We start from the raw sequence: 19938 nt of genomic DNA on the forward strand, positions 1-19938 counted from the left end.
AATGCCAGAGCAGATGAGACTATCCATTCACTGTCTAGTTTTCCTATACTTGTGGTGCCCATGCCAGTGGGAGGAATAACAGCAGAAATGACGCTAAACAAATTTTTGAGCTCACAACCCAGTTTATCCTGTAGATCTACCCTTCAAAGTGTTTCTTATTAATGAGCAGTTATGTTCTCAGTACAGGCTCCTGCCAAAATCCAGCTCAGTTCCTCTAACTTACATGTGGTGCCAAGAAAATCAAAACCGTAGAGTCTTCCCCTATCATACTTACATTTCTAAATTTCTTGCTGACCGAGACATGCACAGCTTGCTGACTGAGTCATATTTGCCTAATTCTACTGATATAGTGTATTTCACTTGTACTAATGTAATGCGAAGTATTTCCAAACGCACAGAACTGCATGATGGTATATTTTCCTCTGGAAACACTTTAACCAAGCACGTTTTATGTACTGATACTTCTCACTTAACCTAATATATTTCTATACTTCAGAACAAGTTTTCTCTTCTAATCAATATTAAAAATATATTTTTCCCATATCACAGGTTAAAAGTGATTCTCCAAGAAGATGAGCCAGCTCTTAGGGTCCTTTGTGGCTCTCATACCTGTAGCATGCAACAATATATCTCCATAGGGGCACTGTAACCCAGTTTGAAAACTATAGATCATACTGTCCTTATGCAAAAATAGCCCCTGTTCTTTTGAGTAAGACTTGAGATGTTGTAAACCTTATGCCTTATACTGGTTCAAGTTGTTAGAAATACATGGAACTTTCCAGAGATTGATGAAGGCAATGTATTTTGGTGTCCCCTGAATGAATGTTCTGTTGGTCCATAAAGACTGAATTTTTCCATGAGATCATCTTTAGGGTAAGCCTTTTAACTTTTTACTCAACTTACTTTTTGAGTGACACAGCAAAGAGATGACCCCATCAGTAGCCTAGCTTGGGATCAAAAATGATATCCCTAACTTGATTATAGACTCATTTGATGATAAATTCTAGAAAGGGGAATGTTTTCTGCTTACAGAACATATGTTTCTTAATGCCATGCCCCCCCAATTTTTTTTATAGTGTTTATTTATTTTTACTTGTTGACAGTTTTGATTTATTTATTTATTTATGGCTGTGTTGGGTCTTCGTTTCTGTGCGAGGGTTTTCTCTAGTTGTGGCAAGCGGGGGCCACTCTTCATCGCGATGCGCGGGCCTCTCACTATTACGGTCTCTCTCGTTGCGGAGCACAGGCTCCAGAAGCTCAGGCTCAGTAATTGTGGCTCACGGGCCCAGTCACTCCGCGGCATGTGGGATCCTCCCAGACCAGGGCTCGAACCCATGTCCCCTGCATCGGCAGGCAGATTCTCAACCACTGCGCCACCAGGGAAGCCCCCCCAAATTTTTACTGAAGCTGAGAAGAAGACATTAGGGTTGGTGATCAGGACGGACATAGATCCAGTCTTGAGCTTACAGAACTAAGCACATAGACTAAAAATAATTAATAAGAAAAAAATATGATCCTGACGTGTGTGTATACAATTATGGCATGCAACAATATTGGTCTAGAAGATCAGGGAAAGTTTTCCTGAGACATGAAGCATGAATAGGAACTACCGAACTGAAGTGGAGGGTGCTGCTGATGGTAGGAACAATATTTCAAACGAGAAAAACATGGGCAAAGGTCCTGAGACAGAGACCAGATGCCTCTAGAAAAGAGATAATAAACCAGAGAGTGAAGACTACAACCAGCAAGCAAACATATTTTGTTTTTACAGCACAGTATTTTGATGCTTTTTCTTTTCTATTAGCCATTAGCCAACATTTAAATGCCAGGAGACAACACAGAAGACTCTGCACATCTTTCAAATGGACAATAAGAAGAAGGGGCAATATTAGAGCCACATCCCTGCATGCACAGATTAGCTGAATAGTACCAATCTCCTTGAGGTGGGTTATTGTTTCTCCCTCTTGCCACAGTCTGCATATCTATTGTATATTCATTTTATGAACTTACTTGCCTAGGCAACTGCACTGGTAACCACTGCTCTAGTATATGAGTGCTCTAAAAGTGGGATCTTTAGTAATCCTTTCTCCACTGTGTTGCCATTAGAGAACCTGGAACACGGTATGAGCTCAAAAACTATACTCAAATTTGAGAGACAAACGTAGGCTCGTGTGGCTAGATACAGAAGGCAAGAGGGAAGAACCACAGGAGAAGAGACTGAGGATAAATCGGGCGTAAAGGATGTTTACTTCATCTTAGGGAAAGAGAAAAACCATGAAAACACGTTAAGCTAGGGAATGAAGATGAGATTTCCAAAGTAAGGATTCCAATCTACTGGAGGGGAACGAGATATTACCTTTGGTGTACACTTCATAGTTTATAAAGTAATTCCCCACGTATCTTTTTTTAGTTTTTAATAAAAAATGGAATCAGTTGAGATATCTCATTTCTATCCAGATGGAGAAACTGAGACTCTGAGAATAGTGTCCTTCCCTCAACCACAGGTCTGATACATTTAAGAGTTAAACAAAATTTTTATCCCTTGACTACCTATGCCCTCCCCACAACAGAGAGTATGGAGATAAGCTCTTTTCACAGTCACTCTATTTATTTAAGATAAGACCTACACTTATGCATTTGCATAAGAATGACTAATAAGGTCTAACAGAATCTCAATAAACACTTGTTCATCATAGTTGAGTAGGAAGATAAAAAGACCTTGATATCTGTTTCCTTTTGGTGAATATGTGCTGATCAATATTTAAACAGACATCTTTAAGAAAAACATGACAGTCTCTGCCACTAGAACCTTAAAAGCCTTATTTGAAAATTAAATCCAAAGCTCTACCTACAGATACGTGCATTTTCACGTGTGCGACTCTGCAAACCTTTTTAACATGGTCAAAATGAGGTTTTCTACTCTAAAAATACTGCATTTTAAAGAAAAATGTGGTAGAACAAAAAGCAATGAGTTACCACTAAATAAGCATCTAAATAAACGTTTGTTTTTATCTTTCCAGTAATAACAAAGACCAAAAAAATCTTTGTATGTGTTTTAAAGTATGATTCTTATAGATATGTCAATGATCCATTTGATCTTGGGATCAAATAGATTCTTTGATCTGCTGAAATCATGGACTTATTTATAATATTTGCAAAATATATCCTGCTTTGAAAATAAATCATAAAATAACAATTGTATGGTACACCAATTTATTAACTATGGAGGAAAAATGAAATGCCTATATTACATACATAAAACTTATAAAGTACTTCCAAATCATAGAAACGTTATGCTTTTCCATTCACATTTTAAAATAAAAATGTAACTACATTATTACTTCAACCATATTTTTGAATAAATTAATTTGCTGTAAAGTATATTAAATGCTAATATTAAATTTTATATAATCTATAATTATTCCTATTTTGTGTGTCTTTGGTCATCTTTTTCTGTGCAGCTGGAGTAATATTTTCAAAACAATCACCAGAATTTGTTATTCTCCTGGTAAAGCCTTTTCAATAAACACCTGTCACTCTTAGAACAAGTCTGGACACTCCATCATGGCCATAATACTCTGGTTGCAGTCTGTTTACAGCCTCTCCCTAAGCACACACCCACATCCCCCTACAAACTGCTCCAGCTACATTGGGTACCTTTCAGCTCATCACATGCATCTGGTCTTTTTCTGACACCTGGAGTCTGTACTTGCTGTTTCCTCAACCTGCAATGTTTTTGAAAGGTGTTCACAAGTCTAGTTTGTTGTTATCTTTAATATATCAGCTAAAATGTCATCTCTAGGTTTCAGGAATGCAACTCAAACTGAATGACAATATGAATTCTCTGGGTCACTGTGCCAAACGCTGGCATGTCTGCTATGAGAAGCCCTGCTTTTTTCCTGCCTTGCTACATGTCACAGGGAGGTATAGTTTTGATGGCTGCGTTTTCCCACTTCCCAGGTCAACTGGCTCTGACTGGGTTTGGGTAATAGAAGGTAATGATAGAATTGGATGGCAAAGGAAAGAGATGACACGCATACCACTTCTGGACAGCACCTTCAGACATGGCTACAAGGCTTCAGCTTCCACGCAGTTCCTCTTTTGTGTGTCCTTAGTCACCCTTTATTCCTGTTTCTGGTAACAAAGCCTACATTCCTCTGTCTCTCCCAAAACCCAATTTCTTAACTGTCAAACCTGCTCAATTTTAATTTGTTGCTTGTTTTAAATTCTCCACCTTTGAAGGTGGTGAGCTTGTGTCCCAAGAATCTTCTCTTCTGAAATTTCTAATTAATAATTACTCTTGTCTTGTTAAGGCAGAAAAGTAAATGCATTGCATTTTCCACTGATGGCTTTTCAAAATATTTGAAGACCACAGCTGTGTAACCAGAGTGCTCTTTTCTTCCACCTAAACTGGTCCATTTCCTAAAAGAAAGGTTCTTCACAGGTTATCTCTAAGATCATTTCCAGTATTAAGAATCATATGAGGCTTCCCTGGTGGCACAGTGATTGAGAGTCTGTCTGCCAATGCAAGGGACACAGGTTCGAGCCCTGGTCTGGGAAGATCCCACATGCCGCGGAGCAACTAGGCCCGTGTGCCGCAACTACTGAGCCTGCGCGTCTGGAGCCTGTGCTCCGCAACAAGAGAGGCCACGACAGTGAGAGGCCTGCACACCGCGATGAAGAGTGGCCCCCGCTCGCCACAACTAGAGAAAGCCCATGCACAGAAACGAAGACCCAACACAGCCAAAAATAAATAAATAAATAAATAAATAAAATTAAAGAAGAAAAGAATCATACGGTTAAAGCATCTAACTTTGGCTTTTGTTCAAAAATGTGATTAAGAACTAGCTAATTGATATCTTCATCCTGTGGTTATCCTTAGGAAATAAAAACTTCTTCAGGAGCAAATTGTGCACATGTTAAAAAAAAAAGAACTCATTTTCCTAATGATGTTTTTGGGATATGTCCAACTCTGGTGCATTGCTCAGTCTTCCTCTATCAAGATTTGGATTTCAAATATTGAGGCTTCGTTAATTTGTTTTGATTGTTTACTCCATGTCCTGATCCTAACTGTCCAGAGACATTTGTAATGTAGTTACAACCTTTAGATTAATTTGCAAACATTTCGTTACCTTCTAGATTCTTGGCATCTGTAATACTAAATGCCAATATATTGACAGCTACTGTTGAATAAAGGCTTAATTTAAGAATTTAGTGGGAGCAGTTAATATAAAAGTATAAAGTATCTTATAATTTTGATAGAGGGATATCTTTAATATGCAAAATATATAAGGTGAAAATACTTTTGAAATTAATTTGGAGAGTGACGGGAGATACAGCTCAATGTGAGTTGAGGGAAAAGCCTCCTCCCTTTTCTTTCTTTGCTTCTATATTTTGCTTTACTGAAATCACAATTTACTTTGGTTCTTCTGGCTTCTTTTGTCTCTTTGTTAAGGACACTCTCTGAGTGTCTTAAAATGGGTCCCATCACTTCTGGAATATTTCCACCCTAGTCAACCAACCAACTTAAATACCACCAATATTCTGAAAGTTGGTATTTTAACATATTTCAAACGCTTTTCCCCTTTATGTTATTTCATTAAGCTCCTCTTTCATGTCATTTTAAGAGCAGAAATTGTCATCCCTGACTGCCTGTTCACCCCATCATTCATCTTTCTGGTAAGACTCTCCTGTTCCTTCCATATTCCCAGTTGCTACCTTGTCATTTTGGGTTTTTTTTTTTTCAATGTATAGACTCAAAATTAGTGTAGAAATTCTGGGTTTAGCATTCTAAAAAATGCCTTTTCATACTGTTAAATTTTTTGTGTACCAATGCAAAAGTACTTGCACACACATATACACACACCTGTATTTAATTCAGAAACCTGTGGGTCTCCATTCAGTACAAGGTTTCTTAATTTCCCTTATTTATTCCCCAGAGAGACTGGTAAACAATTTAAATCTCGCCAGCCAAAAAAGTGAGTTGGGTGTGAGAAATGCTGGCCTAGGGATGAAACCCTGCAAGAACTGATAATCCTACCATCTCTTCCCTTCCCACATCACGAATTTATAGCGATACTCCTTTTCTGTACTTTGATTGGCTGAATGTATCTAAAGATATCCAATGAAAATCTAGATAAATTACCTACTGTTTGTTGAGCTTACTCTATGTAGAGTTAAATTAGAAACAGTTTAGTTTGACTCTCCCTCCTCAACTCCCAGATAATACCTGGAACCCCTCACCAGTTTGTCTTCCAAAGAACCTAAATTTTGGGAGCAGGACAAGCACAGCATTTTATATATACATGGATTTTTTTATATGTGTATAATCAAGTGAGTGTATATACTCATACATTATCACTGCGCATTGATATTTTGTCAGGAAAGTGGGTAGAATGGAGGGAATCATCACAGTGATACTACTTTTGGTTCAAGGGTCCTAATGAATTCTTGAATTTCATTGCAGAAAACATTTGTCACAAACCTTGAGGGCATTCAGCACAAATACTGTGTCAGTGTAGATCTTTCAAGAGACAGAAGTGGCCCCATACTGGGGAGAAAGCTGCTTCATAGTGGCAAAGACTAGGGGATTATGTGCATCTTCCTGCAACTAAGAGAGCTAACTCATCTTGGTACCCTTTAGTGTCATCTGTGGTCTTATTTTTTCCCTTCTGCTTATATCAAATTCTTGCTTCTCTCATGACCTTTATTAAAAACTAAATTTGGGTAATTAACTGAGAATGTCCAGGAAGTCAATTATTTTTATGATGGCAAAAAATGCTGGCATTTAATGATATTATTATATAATATGGTCCACTAGAAAATAATAGATTTTGGAGACCATCCTGGCCCATTTATTTTGCTTTGCAATTTAGGAAATTGAGGCTAAAAACCTACAAAACTCTTCTAATTTTATACTGCTTATAAGCAGCATAGAGAGAGCCCAGAACCAAAGATTTCTGATTCTCAGATTATTGCTTACTCTTCTACCCCATATGGATATATCCATAAACAAAGATAGAGGCAATAGAGAAAAAAATTCTAGGTTGGCTTTGTCATTCCTCAGACAAAGGCTGGGTATAAAAATAAGCATCACTTTTTGTTTTCAATAAACTTCAAAGTAAACTATTTCTACTATATCTTTTTCTTTTAATAACACAATTTGGGGATTTTTCCAAAGCCAGAGCAAGATATAATAAAGCAGGCTCTCCTTCCAAAGCAAAGCACAACAAAGAAGTGGATCATGAATATAAATGTTAACATCAAACATACCCACTGAAAAGTAATAACACTACAAGATAAGGCAATTTACATGAGTATTTTATAAAGATTCTTCTCCTGAGATTCTTATACGATCTCGCTCTCTCCTAAGCCCTGATTTTTTTTTTAATTTAAAGGAAACTGTAGTGATTAGTTACATTGCCTTTGAGAACTAGATAAATATTTATGAAGAAAGAATGTCCCTGTATATCTGTATAGAGATAATGTACAGGGAGAGCAACACATATTCAGAATCGGAATCTCATTTCTGTAGGATGCATCTATTGCATCTGGAACCTACCGTTGTTCTTTTGTAATGTGGGCACATGAGCTGCATTAACATTTGACTCTGATTAGGAGCTTTTGTATTTCAGGGGGCTCAAAAAATCCACCTGAATGCTGTCTGCTTTCATGAGCAAGAATACCTGTGGTTTCATTTTCTCAGACAGATTCAACCACACAGTATATAGCCAGACTACAGTAAGATGTAGACTTGGATACCCCAGTGTTGATGCCAACAAGAATTCTCAATTTCTTGTTAAGTTCCTATGAGAGACTGCATCTTATCCTCTTGTTCTGTATTTGCTTCTACACAATGCCAGGTGCATTAAGTATCTGTTGCCATTGCCAACTTGTCTCTTGATATTTTGGCTTCACCCCCACTCCTGTCCTAGAAACTGTCCCAACCACTTGGAGCTAAGAATATAATTATCTTTTTTGGTTTGACCTAATTCACCTTGAGGAATATTTTAGTAACTGCCATAGTTATCCATCTACTTCTGTCTTAAACAAATTCCTGACCTGCTCCAGCCCAGAGTCCAAGACTAATTACAGCATCTGTCTAGACTTTTGGGTCACTACTAGAATTGTCCACATCTCTTCAAGAAAGGAGTCAGATACTAAATATAGGTAGAACCATACTTTTCTGCAAAACCAGAGTGCAGGAGGGAATGGAAGTTTTCAGATACCACTGGAGGAGGCTCAGCATCACTTCCTGAAATCCTATAGCACATCAAGACTTCCTGAGTACAAGCTGGTGCCAACCAGTGGGCACTGAGCCAAATGTATATACGTATGTATGTCATGGTAAATTATATTTTCCAAAAATGTCCATACCAATATACATATCACATCCCATATACTCTTTACAGTGTAATGTTGACTTTCTCTCATTGACAAATGGGGGTTATAGTCTGTTCTCTTTGAACTGAGTAGACCTTTGTGAAACTGCCTCAACCCACAGAGTGTGGTAGAAGTGATCCTGAGTGACTTCCAAGGCTAGTTCATAAAAGGTGATATGGCTTCTACCAGCTCTGTTGATACACTTGCTTTGAGCTGTCCTGGGCTGACAGGTAAGAAGGCTGGCTGCCCTGAGCCACCTTGCTTGTGGGACCACGTAGGAAGACCACGTAGAGATAGACAGAGATGCCACAAGGAATCATATTGTGAGAGCCTCCAGCTGATTGAACCTGCCCAGCTCACTCATGAGACATAAGTAGACATACCGGCAGGTGATTCCAGCCCCCAGCTTCCTGGCCACCCTGTGAAAGTAGAACAGAAAGGAGCTGGCCCTACTGAGCCCTACCTGAATTGCTTTTTCATAAGCATAATGAACATTGTTGCTGAAAACTACTAAATGTGGAGTTGGTTTGTTATTAATTCATATTATCTTGGAGAAGAAAGTTCTTTGGTGATCTCAATGAGGCTACATTTTCAAGTTTTCCACATTCCCCACCACTACCCAACAACTTAATCACCTATATTTTCTTCCTAGTCATGTTGGCATTTATTTTCTTAATTATTTTATTTTATTGAAGTATAGTTGATTTATAATGTTGTGTTTAATTTCTGCTGTACAGAAAAGTGACTCAGTTATACATATTCTTTTTCATATTCTTTTCTATTATGGTTTATCACAGGATACTGAATATAGTTCCCTGTGCCATACAGTAGGACCTTGTTGTTTATGCATTCTATTTATAATAGTTTGCATCTGCTAACCCCCAAATTCCCAATCCTTCCCTCCCCTAACTCCACCTCCCCCTTGGCAACCACAAGTCTGTTCTCTATATGTGTGAGTCTGGTTTTGTTTCATAGATATGTTCATTTGTGTAGTATTTTGGATTCCACACATAAGTGACATCGTATGGTATTTGTCTTTCTTTTTCTGAGTTACTTTGCTTAGTACGATAATCTCTAGGTCCATCCATGTTGTTGCAAATGGCATTGTTTCATTCTTTTTAATGGCTGAGTAATATTCCATTGTGTATATATATACCACATCTTCTTTATCCATTTATCTGTCCATGGACATTTAGGTTGTTTCCATGCCTTGCCTATTGTAAATAGTGCTGCTATGAAATGCTGGCATTTAAAATTGGAGCTCTGAAATGGGGTAATCCTCCTTCTTCCACTTCTCATAAAAATTAAAGGCAACAATATAGGCAATTATCCTAGGACACAGATGCAGATACTGGACAATGACATAATTAAATGTTTAACCTACAGGGGGTGCTTAGCTAGTACTGAAATTTACATTTAAAGAGGGATTTTGGTTTAAGTCTGTTCATTTTTGTAGCCACAACAAGCTAGTAGTAAGTAGGCAGTTAAAAAATAGCTATGTTTAGTAAACCGAGGCTACCAGAAGCCGCAGGGATAATAAGCCTCCCAGCCTTGTTATATACAAGGAGTACTATATTTACTATATGTCTCATTAATTCCTCCTGTATTTCCTGGTGCTGTGTATATGCCCCTCTGTGGCTACCATGTATATTAATTTTATTTCATTAATCTGATTGACTAGGTTTGGCCAAAGTCCCTTCTTCCCTTCACGATGGTTTCAGGCATAAGTTATCAGTTTGTCTGATTTCTACTCTTCTAGAAAAGTAGATTCTTAGAACAGCTCTGGCCTGGGAAAATGTCTCAGTAATCTAGGTCACAGTAGCACTGGGAAATGGAAGGGCCACGTGCCATCTGAGAAAATATCGCAGAGAGAAGAAAAACGTTTGAAAAAGAAGAAAGAAGAAAGAAAAGAAACAGCCACACAGTCCAGTCCACTTGATCATTGTTCCACAGATGGAAAGGGAGACTAGTAAGACATTAGAAAGAAGCAGTCCCACCAGGTTCGTCTGAAGAACTAAGCAGGAGGAAGATCTGGAGAAACACCTGGGAGATGAGAGATAATCCTATATGATGTTTCTACACATCTTGGAACAGTTTATGTCTTCAATTACCTTTTCTATGATATTTGTATGCGACAACCTTGGAAGATAAAGGTGTTATCAGAGCAGAGGGAAGATCTGATTCCTAACCAACACAATTAAGATGTCTCCCTCTAGGTCAAAAGTTGAGCAGGTTTAGCAGAGCCCCCTTACAAGACTGGGGGTTTCTAAAGCTTCAGTTACTTCCGCTGTGCACAAGCTGTGCACAAGTATACACTACCCAAGCACATACTTGGATACTCCCAAGTATGTGCTACCCAAGCCACTCCACATCACCCCCACAGGACTTGTAGGAAAAGGGGAACTGATATGAACACGAAGCTCATGCAGCCAGCTGTGCTGTGAGTGATAAAGGTCTTGATCTCTAACCCAGGAGTCTTATTTCTTCTGCCAGTATCTACGAAACTGTGGTAGGTTCACTTGTTAGCTTGCAAGTAGGGGAGATCACAGCAGCAGCATGCAAGAGTATTTCCTGTGGTCATAAAAGCATAATCCAGGATATTGCCCCACTCTAAAGGGATATTTTTTGAGAAAGAGCTAATAAGAGTTGGTACAACTTTTATCTCTTACAACAGGAGAAGCAAAGGGTTTCTGGGTGGCTACAGTCCTCTTTAGTATCTACTCCACACCCCACCACAAATCACACTCTCAGGTGCACTGACTGTATGTCAACACGCTGAGGTCTGCATTTTGGATTCAAAGCTGAATGTGGACTCTTTTTTTTGCCTCCACTGGCTTCAAATCTAGTGCACAAGAATATAACATTTGCATATCCTTATTGCAAGCAATGAAACATACTACAGCGTGGTGCAGAGAGGAGAAGAAATTTGAGTGGAGGTCTCTGGAAAGTGTATTGGAAGGAAGACTGTTCTGGGCATCAGAAAATGAAGCAGGTGTTTGACAGTCAGGTGTCTGAGGGAATTCTAGGCAGAGGAAATAGCTTAAGGCAAGTCCAAGAGGCTTGAGACCAAAAGGTGACTTTTTCATGAAAGTCAATTGAGAAATGAAGTTCTTCACAAAATCCGTGAAGGCAAGAATGGCAGAAGCTCCTCAGATCTTATCCAAAGGTTCTCAGCTGTGCTTCATAGAATTCTGGCTCCTTGGTGGGGAAAGGAGGGTAGGAGGCTAGTTTCCAGATCCTTTCCAAATTAATTTCAGTAGAAACGTGTTTCTGTTCCAGCTGTAGTCAGGCCCCTTTATTTATATCGGAGAAAACAGAGATGCAAAGAGAGAGACCAATACCTTTCTGAAGATTACATGGCCAATAAATGGCAGAACTAGTTTTCAAACTGGGTGTTACGGACCCCCCTTCTTAAATCCATATATTAAAGCCCTAATCCCCAGTGTGACTGTAATACACTGGGGTTTCCATTTCTATGCTCACAGCTTTTCACTACACCAAACTGCCTTTCCTGATGATGCCAAGATGTCTTCAAATATAACGACATTCAAATCCATCAAAAAGTCACTCTCGTCTGCATTTGAGTTTTGCAGGGAAAAGGATACAAGTCACCCATGGACTTTTTTTTTGCAGGTTATTTTCCTTATTTACTGCTGGATAATGAAATGATAAAAGTGCTCAAAGCACTTTTTAGTTGGTTATGAAGAGAAATCAATACTGCTTTGTGTTTCAAAAAGGAAAGGCATGTAAGAGGTATTAAACACAAATGGATTGAACACTTATTTGTGAGGGGTTGCTAACAATTGAATTACTATTTTAATGTCATAACATGGCAGCACTCAAGATTACCTTTCACATCTAATCATACCATTTACATGGAAGTGGGAAAATGCTTCTGAAGCGGCCAAATGCTGTTCACTGAATGGATCACAATAACACTAGAAATTGCTCCGGAGGAAAAATAATCAGATTCTTCGCCAAGCTCTGGGGAAAGGTTAATGTCTCTTCATTTGAAAACACATACACACACACACATATATGCACACATACACATGCACACAAAGAACTTAAAAAAAAAAAAAGGGCAACTTATGGCAAAAAAAACCCCAACACCATGGATTTGGGCATTGGTTCTTGGCTCCAATCCTGACTTTAACACTAGAGGGTTAACTGTCCTTGGTTTCATCACTGGTAAGACTGGAGTTATATTCAAAATCACATACAGAAGAACACTGTGCCCCCAAAATTTACATGAATTTTTATGCTATTACATCTTCACAAAACCCTTTGAATTAGGTGCTATCTTCATCATCCTCATTTTATAGGTGACAGTGTTGAGACAGAGTGTGTAATTTGCCCACAGTTGAGAAGTGGCAGAACAAGGATTCAAGAACAAGTCTAGCTGTATGGAAAGGCAATACGCTGCTGTCACCAAGAATACTACGTACCTCAAAGAAACTTCATGAGAGACGGAGGGTATATCTCTAGTGGGGCAACTGTCTCCTTGCTCAGGCCCCAGGCTACTTCCGTAGCCTACATTCACCACTCCCAAGCCCTCCTCCAATTCCTCTAATTATATCAAATGTACATTCATCAAACACACTAGATTTTTTTTGATGTCTTTTTCCCTTTGATTTTCTTAGAATGCCTTTTTATTTGTTCCACTCTTGCGACACACGTAGCTCATATGTTACACCCTCCAGGATTCCTTTCTGAACTCCCTCAAAGAGTCTGCTCTTTCTCCTTCGCTCCCAATAACATTCTGCTGAATCTCTCTCAGGGAATGTGCACTGGGACATGATTATCTGTTTACTCATCCGCCTTTCCTGCTCAAATGTAAACCATTGGAAGGTTCTTTATTTCAATATGCTTGGCACCTAAATACAAAAATGTTTATTTTTTCATATGTATTCTTATATTTATGTTTTAATGTCTATACATCAGCAAATATATGAAATTAAGATGCTCTAGGACTGCTGAGACTTAATAATAGTGAACATGTATTGGGCACTTGCTACCTGTCAGGTATTATTGTGAGCATTTTGTGGATAATGACACATGTCATCCTCCCATTGCCCTATGATGTTGGTACCACTAACTCACCCATTTTCTAGATGAGGGCACTGAGGCACCAAAAAGTTCACATATCTTGTCCAAGTGGACACAGTTCTAATGTGGGGAATCTGAGCTTTAAACCTAAAAATATGACTCCACATCCCACATTATCCATCAAGTTTTACTGAAAAACCAAGACCCAAATATGATAGAGTAAGGGAGAGTCTCAGGGTTCCTGGGTGACTAAACTGTTAAGTGTGCCAAACAGAAGTATTACACAACCCCTGTCTACATAAAATAATCCCTCCTTTTTTTTCTGTAAAGACTGAATACTTGTAGTTGCACTTAGCAATGGCCCTCTAGTATTGCCCATTACAAAAATAAGCACCTATCCTTTTAGAGCACCCATTTTAAGGCGTTGGTACTTGTATCAAGTGTTTAAAAATGTACAATTCTAATAAGCACTCATGGAATGAGTGGCCTGGAGCACCTGCCATGTGATTGATTCTCTCAGAACTCCATGGTGAGCTATGTTTTTAAAGAGAGAGGAACTTCTCTTGGAAAGGCATATTAGGAAAGACAGAGCCACCCGTCAGTAAGGTTATCATCCATCTTTCTCAGATGAAAGGACAAGCCAACCTAGACCTTGATCTGCTGTGATGAGACAACTATTCATTTTATTGCATAATCTTGTGTCACTCTGATCCTGTTTCCAGATCTGTATCAAGAGGGGATTAGACTAGTTGATTCTCCCCCCAAAGTCTTGGGTGTCTAACATTTGGATGCAATTCAAGGTCATTGTTACGATCACAAGATTTATTTGGACTAAGACAGTCTATGGTTTGGATCCTTCTGTTTATTAGATGTGTGGCACTGAGAAACTTGCAAAACCACTTTGAGCCTCAGCTTTCACATCTCTAAAATGGGGAAAGCAGCAATGCCTACCTCAGATGGTTGATGATTAAATGACAGAATGAATGCAAAGCACTTAATCTAACACTAAGCACCAATGTTCATTATTTCATTTAATCCTCCCTACAAATCGATAATGGGGTAGGGCTATTATGATCCTCATTTTACAGATACGGAGAATAACGCAAATGAAAGAGGAGGAAATTTCCCTTTAGCAGACCAGAGATGCTACTTTATTTCGCTAAATTATATTGCCTCTGTTTGCTCTATCCCTGGTGCGTTGTGGCCTCTCCCATTGCGGAGCACAGGCTCCGGACGCGCAGGCTCAGCGGCCATGGCTCATTGGCCTAGCCGCTCCGCGGCATGTGGGATCTTCCCAGATCAGGGCACGAACCCGTGTCCCCTGCATTGGCAGGCGGACTCTCAACCACTGTGCCACCAGGGAAGCCCCCATGTAACATTTCTGACTGTACTGACCGGTGATTAGGTAGACATAGTATGTAGTCATAGCCATGTCTGAAAAAGACCAGTGCCCCAAAATATGTAAGCCATTAATTTCTCAAAGTAATAATTAAAGTTATCCTTACTGAGCACCCACACTGTACACTAGTTATGTACCAGGCATCAGTCAAAATGCTTTATGTAGATTAACTCCTTTAAGCTTCACAAGCTACATTCAATGATACCCTATTTGACAAATAATGCACATATATGTAAAAATATACGTACAGAAAGGCTGACCAACTAGCAGTGTCACACAGCTAGTTACTGGTGGAAGCCTGAATTTAAACCTAGTCATGCAAACTTAACCAAGGTATCTCCTTGCTTCTCCCCACACTCCATATGTCCCCAAATATGAAGCAGCAGATTGTATGCACATATTTCCCAGTGTCAATCGCCTACTGATTAATTTCAAGTTAAAAAATGTAAGGGTGAATATTCTTTATCAACTAATTAGCAATTCTTTATGGTGACTTATTTTGTGTGAAAAAAAAATCTGTTTAAACAGTAATGCTGAGATAAATAGCCCGCAGCTCCTGTCCCCCCCCCCACAAAAAAATAGTGAATTTGCAGAAATCTTTTTTTTTTCACCCACAGCATTTACAAAAGATTTTTTAAGTTAAAATCTGTGTGATAAAGCTTCTCCCTTTTTCTTCCAATCTCTCCAGACGGAAGAAATACTTTAGATCAAGAAGAGATGCCTTTACTAGAAAAATTCTGGACCTTCAATGTCATTTGTTAAGTAAAAGAAGGAGAAAAAAGTTTAAAGTATGTAGAGTTACTGCACTCAGAGAGCAAGTGGTGGGGGGAGATCTTGAGAGTAGAATCTGAATTACTGTCTCTTCAGTCCAGCCTACTCTCAGATCTTGTCAATGTTATTTCAGCCCTCAGTGTACTTTCAGGTCACCTCTGACAAGGAAACCAAATAGAGCCACAAACTCTAACTCCAAGCTTCAAGTTTTATGATTGTACCAATACTTTATCACACCCTATGTTTCTCCTTGGAACATCTCAATCCTCAGGACATGGAGGAAGGCCTTTCGTCTTTATAAAGCTATCCTTTCTTGCCTTCAAGAAACAGGTGGTTGGTTCTCTTCTGCCATCTTTCTGGTGACTATCTTCCCTCCCAAGTATTTGCCCACAGCAAATCTGATACTCTCTGCCCTTAGCTACCATTTAAACCTACTGTTTCTAGTGGCTTTTCAGTTCCCATGATCCCAGATACCTTCTGACGATCTGCAATCTTTGGTCTTGACAAACCAGAAGCAAATGCTAAGACTTCCTTTTAATATCCTGTCCCTTTACCTCCAGCCCACCCTGTTCTTGGGCTTGCTTTTAAGTCTCAGCACATCAGCTGAGAATACTTGACTCATCTCTACCACAGCAGATGGATGAGAGCTACCTACTTGCTGTCCCTGATGACTGGTTCAGGCTATCAGCTCAGCCCTTTGCATCTTTTGATGAATCAACAGGCCAGATGTAAAACATGCCTTCATTACATATTTATTTCTCACTGATGATATGTTAAGTCTTTGGGGCTGTGGAGAAAGCAGAGATAAATAACGCACATTCTTTGCTCTAAGGGACATGGATATTCAGTAAAAATAAATAAATAAAATCAGCTTTTTAAACACCCAGGATAAGTGGTGTAGAAATATGCTAGTGGGAATACTGTGCTCTTACTTATTTAGTGTGGCTGATTGGGTAAGGTGTGTGTGGAGTGCTTTAAAAAATATAAATTAAAAAACTCCTCAAAATCATTTACAAGCTCTTAACCCATGGTGTTTATTACAGAGTTTTAAAAAATATGGTCTTGATAAAATTCATCATTATAACCTTAGAAGCCTGTTAAAAATGAGTCACGGACCCCAGTCCAGACACATATAATCAGAATCTCTGAAGGTCAGGCCAAGAACTGTCACGTCTAAGACCCCCACCTTGAGTTTTATATCTATAGCACCCTGTCTCCTATGTTTCTGGAAGTCATAAGAGTGAAGTCTCAAACAAATGAGTATCCAGCTAAGGAAATACTCAGAGTTAATTCCTGGAGCCCCAAAAATGAATGGCCCTTTCCCTGGTGGCACAGTGGTTGAGAGTCCGCCTGCCGATGCAGGGGACACGGGTTCGTGCCCCGGTCCGGGAAGATCCCACATGCCGCGGAGTGGCTGGGCCCGTGAGCCATGGCCGCTGAGCCTGTGCATCTGGAGCCTGTGCTCCACAACGGGAGAGGCCACAACAGTGAGAGGCCCACGTACCGCAAAAATAAAAACAAAAACAAAAACAAACAAACGAAAAGAAAATGAATGGCCCTAGCTTCAGCCCAGAACCATCCAGGGACAATAGAACTTTCTCACTCAAGTGAGAAAATGGAGTCTTCAATCCATTTTGAGTTGACTTTTGTATATGGTGTAAAATAAAAATCAGATTTCATTCTTTTGCATGGAATTTTCCCAACACAGTCTATTGAAGAGATTATCCTTTCCCGTATCCCTTTAGCATGGGACTGTCCTTCCTCCATCATCTCTTGCTTGGCAAACTTAATCTTTCAAAAGCCACTTTAATTGTCATTCTTCCTGAAAAGACTTTCCTGATTTTTCAAGTCCTAACTGGAATATAGCACTTAGCTCTAAGTGTGCTACAATTCATATTTTTCCCCCAGACTGTGACTACATCAATTTTAGCAACAGAATCTTATGCATTAACGTATTCCTCAAAATTGTGAGAGTCTGATACATGGCAGCCACTTTACATACTGGTGAAATGTCTAAATTCATGCATGGGAATGCCTCTGATATTCAACCAGAATCCTGATGTTCATGGCAAATAGCATTTCTGAGTGGTCAGTGTGCACATTTATACTGATGGTTCACTATTGTGAATAGAACCTTTGCCTCTGCCACGTAAAATGTGTAAATTTGTTATTAATATATTTACCTTTTCTTGACCTAGGCCTGCAGAATTCAGAATTGCTACCAATGTGATTATGACAATAAAGTTACACTAGTACTTAAATTTACTAATCTTCATTGTGTAATGCTATTTTGTCAGATGTACCACTTTGCAGATTTGTTCCTCTTATAGAGTCATTAAAGAATTTTGGGGAGTTCTTATTTCTGTTTTTCCCTCATGATTAGCATTACGTCATTTTTTATTATTATTATTTTAAAAATTGGCACATTTTCTATAAACTTTGCTAAGGTAACAATACTGCCAAGCCTCTCAACCACTTTTAAAAGTTTACCATTTTTATCCACTGACTTTCATAAAAAGGAATAGGAGTATTCTGCTAAAACTAAAAAGAAAGAAAGAAAAAGAAAGAAAGAAAAAAAAGGAAGGAAGGAAGGAAAGAAGAAAAGAAAGAAAGAAAAAGAGAGAGAGAGAAGGAGGGAGGGAGGGAGGGAGGGAGAGAGAAAGAGAGAAAGAAAGAAAGAAAGAAAGAAAGAAAGAAAGAGAAAGAAAGAGGGAGAGAGAGAAAGAAAAGAAAGAAACAAAGAGAAAGAGAGAAGGAAAGAGAGGGAGAGAGAGAAAGGAAGGAAGGAAGGAAAAGAAAAGTAAGGGAGGAAGAAAAAGAAAAGGAAGGGAGGGAGGGAGGGGAAAGAAAGAGAAAGAAAGAAAGCTATGAAATTATGAAATGCAAGTATTTAACCTGGAAACAAGCTGCATCACCTTCGTGGATTAGAGGTCTTTTTCTCTTATAGAGATAACTGCTTAGAAATATTAAATGGTTAATTTTGTACATAGCCTATGTTTATTTCGTGTCTAAATGCTCCTGACTTTCTGAAAGTAGAAAGCAATAGAGCATCCACCCAGGTTCAGTTCAAGGACCTTAATAAACTTGATTCAGGCAAAGTGGCAACACTTAGGATTCCTCTACTAAACTCTAACTCATAGGAGACTACCCCGAATAAAACGAGGGGGTGATTTTGCCAAAGGTGATTTTCTTAGAAGACCACTTCATACAATGACTGAGAGAGCAAGATTATGTTGTAGAAAGAAACATGAATTTCAGAGTCAGACAACTGGATTGAATAACCATCTTCATCTTTTACAAGCTGTGTGACCTTTGATGAATTATGTAACCCTGCTGAGTCTCAGCATCTTTATTTATAAACAGAGATAATACCTACTTGAAAAATATTCAAAGATTAGTATGATAATATATATAAAAAGGTTGGAATGTAATTGACACTCACTATACATTCATCCCCTTACCTTACTATTGAAGAGAAAGCTATAGAAAGAGATTCAACTTAAGGAAGAGTGTTGATTCAGACTATGAGATACCAAATGGAGTACTGACCATAATGACATTTGGAATATATCTATTCAGTTCATCTGCCCATTTTTTAATCAGATTTTTTTTCAATTGAGCTGTATGAGTTTCTTATATATTTTGGATATCAATTCCCTATTCAATATAGGATCTCCCATTCTGCAGGTTACCTTTTCCTTTTGTAGATAATTTCATTTGATGTGCATAAGCTTTTATTTTGATGTAGTCCCACTTATTTTTGCCTTTGTCACATGTGCTTTTGGTGTCAAATCCAAAAATCCATTGCTGAGATCTTATGTTTTCTTCTAGGAGTTTTATGGTTTCAAGGCTCAAGTTTAAGTCTTTAACTAATTTTGAGTTGACTTTTACAGACGGTGTAAAATAAAGATCAAATTTCATTCTTTTGCATGTGAATATCCAGTTTTCCCAATACAGTCTATTGAAGAGACTATCCTTTCCCCGTTATATATTCTTGGCACCTCTGTCAAAAATGAGTTTACCGCATATGCCTGGATTTATTTCTGGGCTCTCTATTTTGTTCCATTTTTCTATCAATCATCCAGAATTACACTGTTTTGATCACTATAGGTGTGTAACATAGTTTGAAATCAGGAAATGTGATGTTGCCAGCTTTATTTTTCTTGCTCAAGATTAATTTAGTGATTCAGGGTCTTTTGAGGTTCCACACAAATTTTAGGATTCTTTTTTCTATTTCTGAGAAAAATGCCATTGTACCTACCTCTCTGGTTAAATAGGCTCAGTTACCACTGAAAAATGATAATTCATATGACATTTTAAATTTATTTTCTTTGCCC

Source organism: Orcinus orca, chromosome 20, assembly GCF_937001465.1.
Source record: "Orcinus orca chromosome 20, mOrcOrc1.1, whole genome shotgun sequence".
Taxonomy (NCBI): Eukaryota; Metazoa; Chordata; class Mammalia; order Artiodactyla; family Delphinidae; genus Orcinus; species Orcinus orca.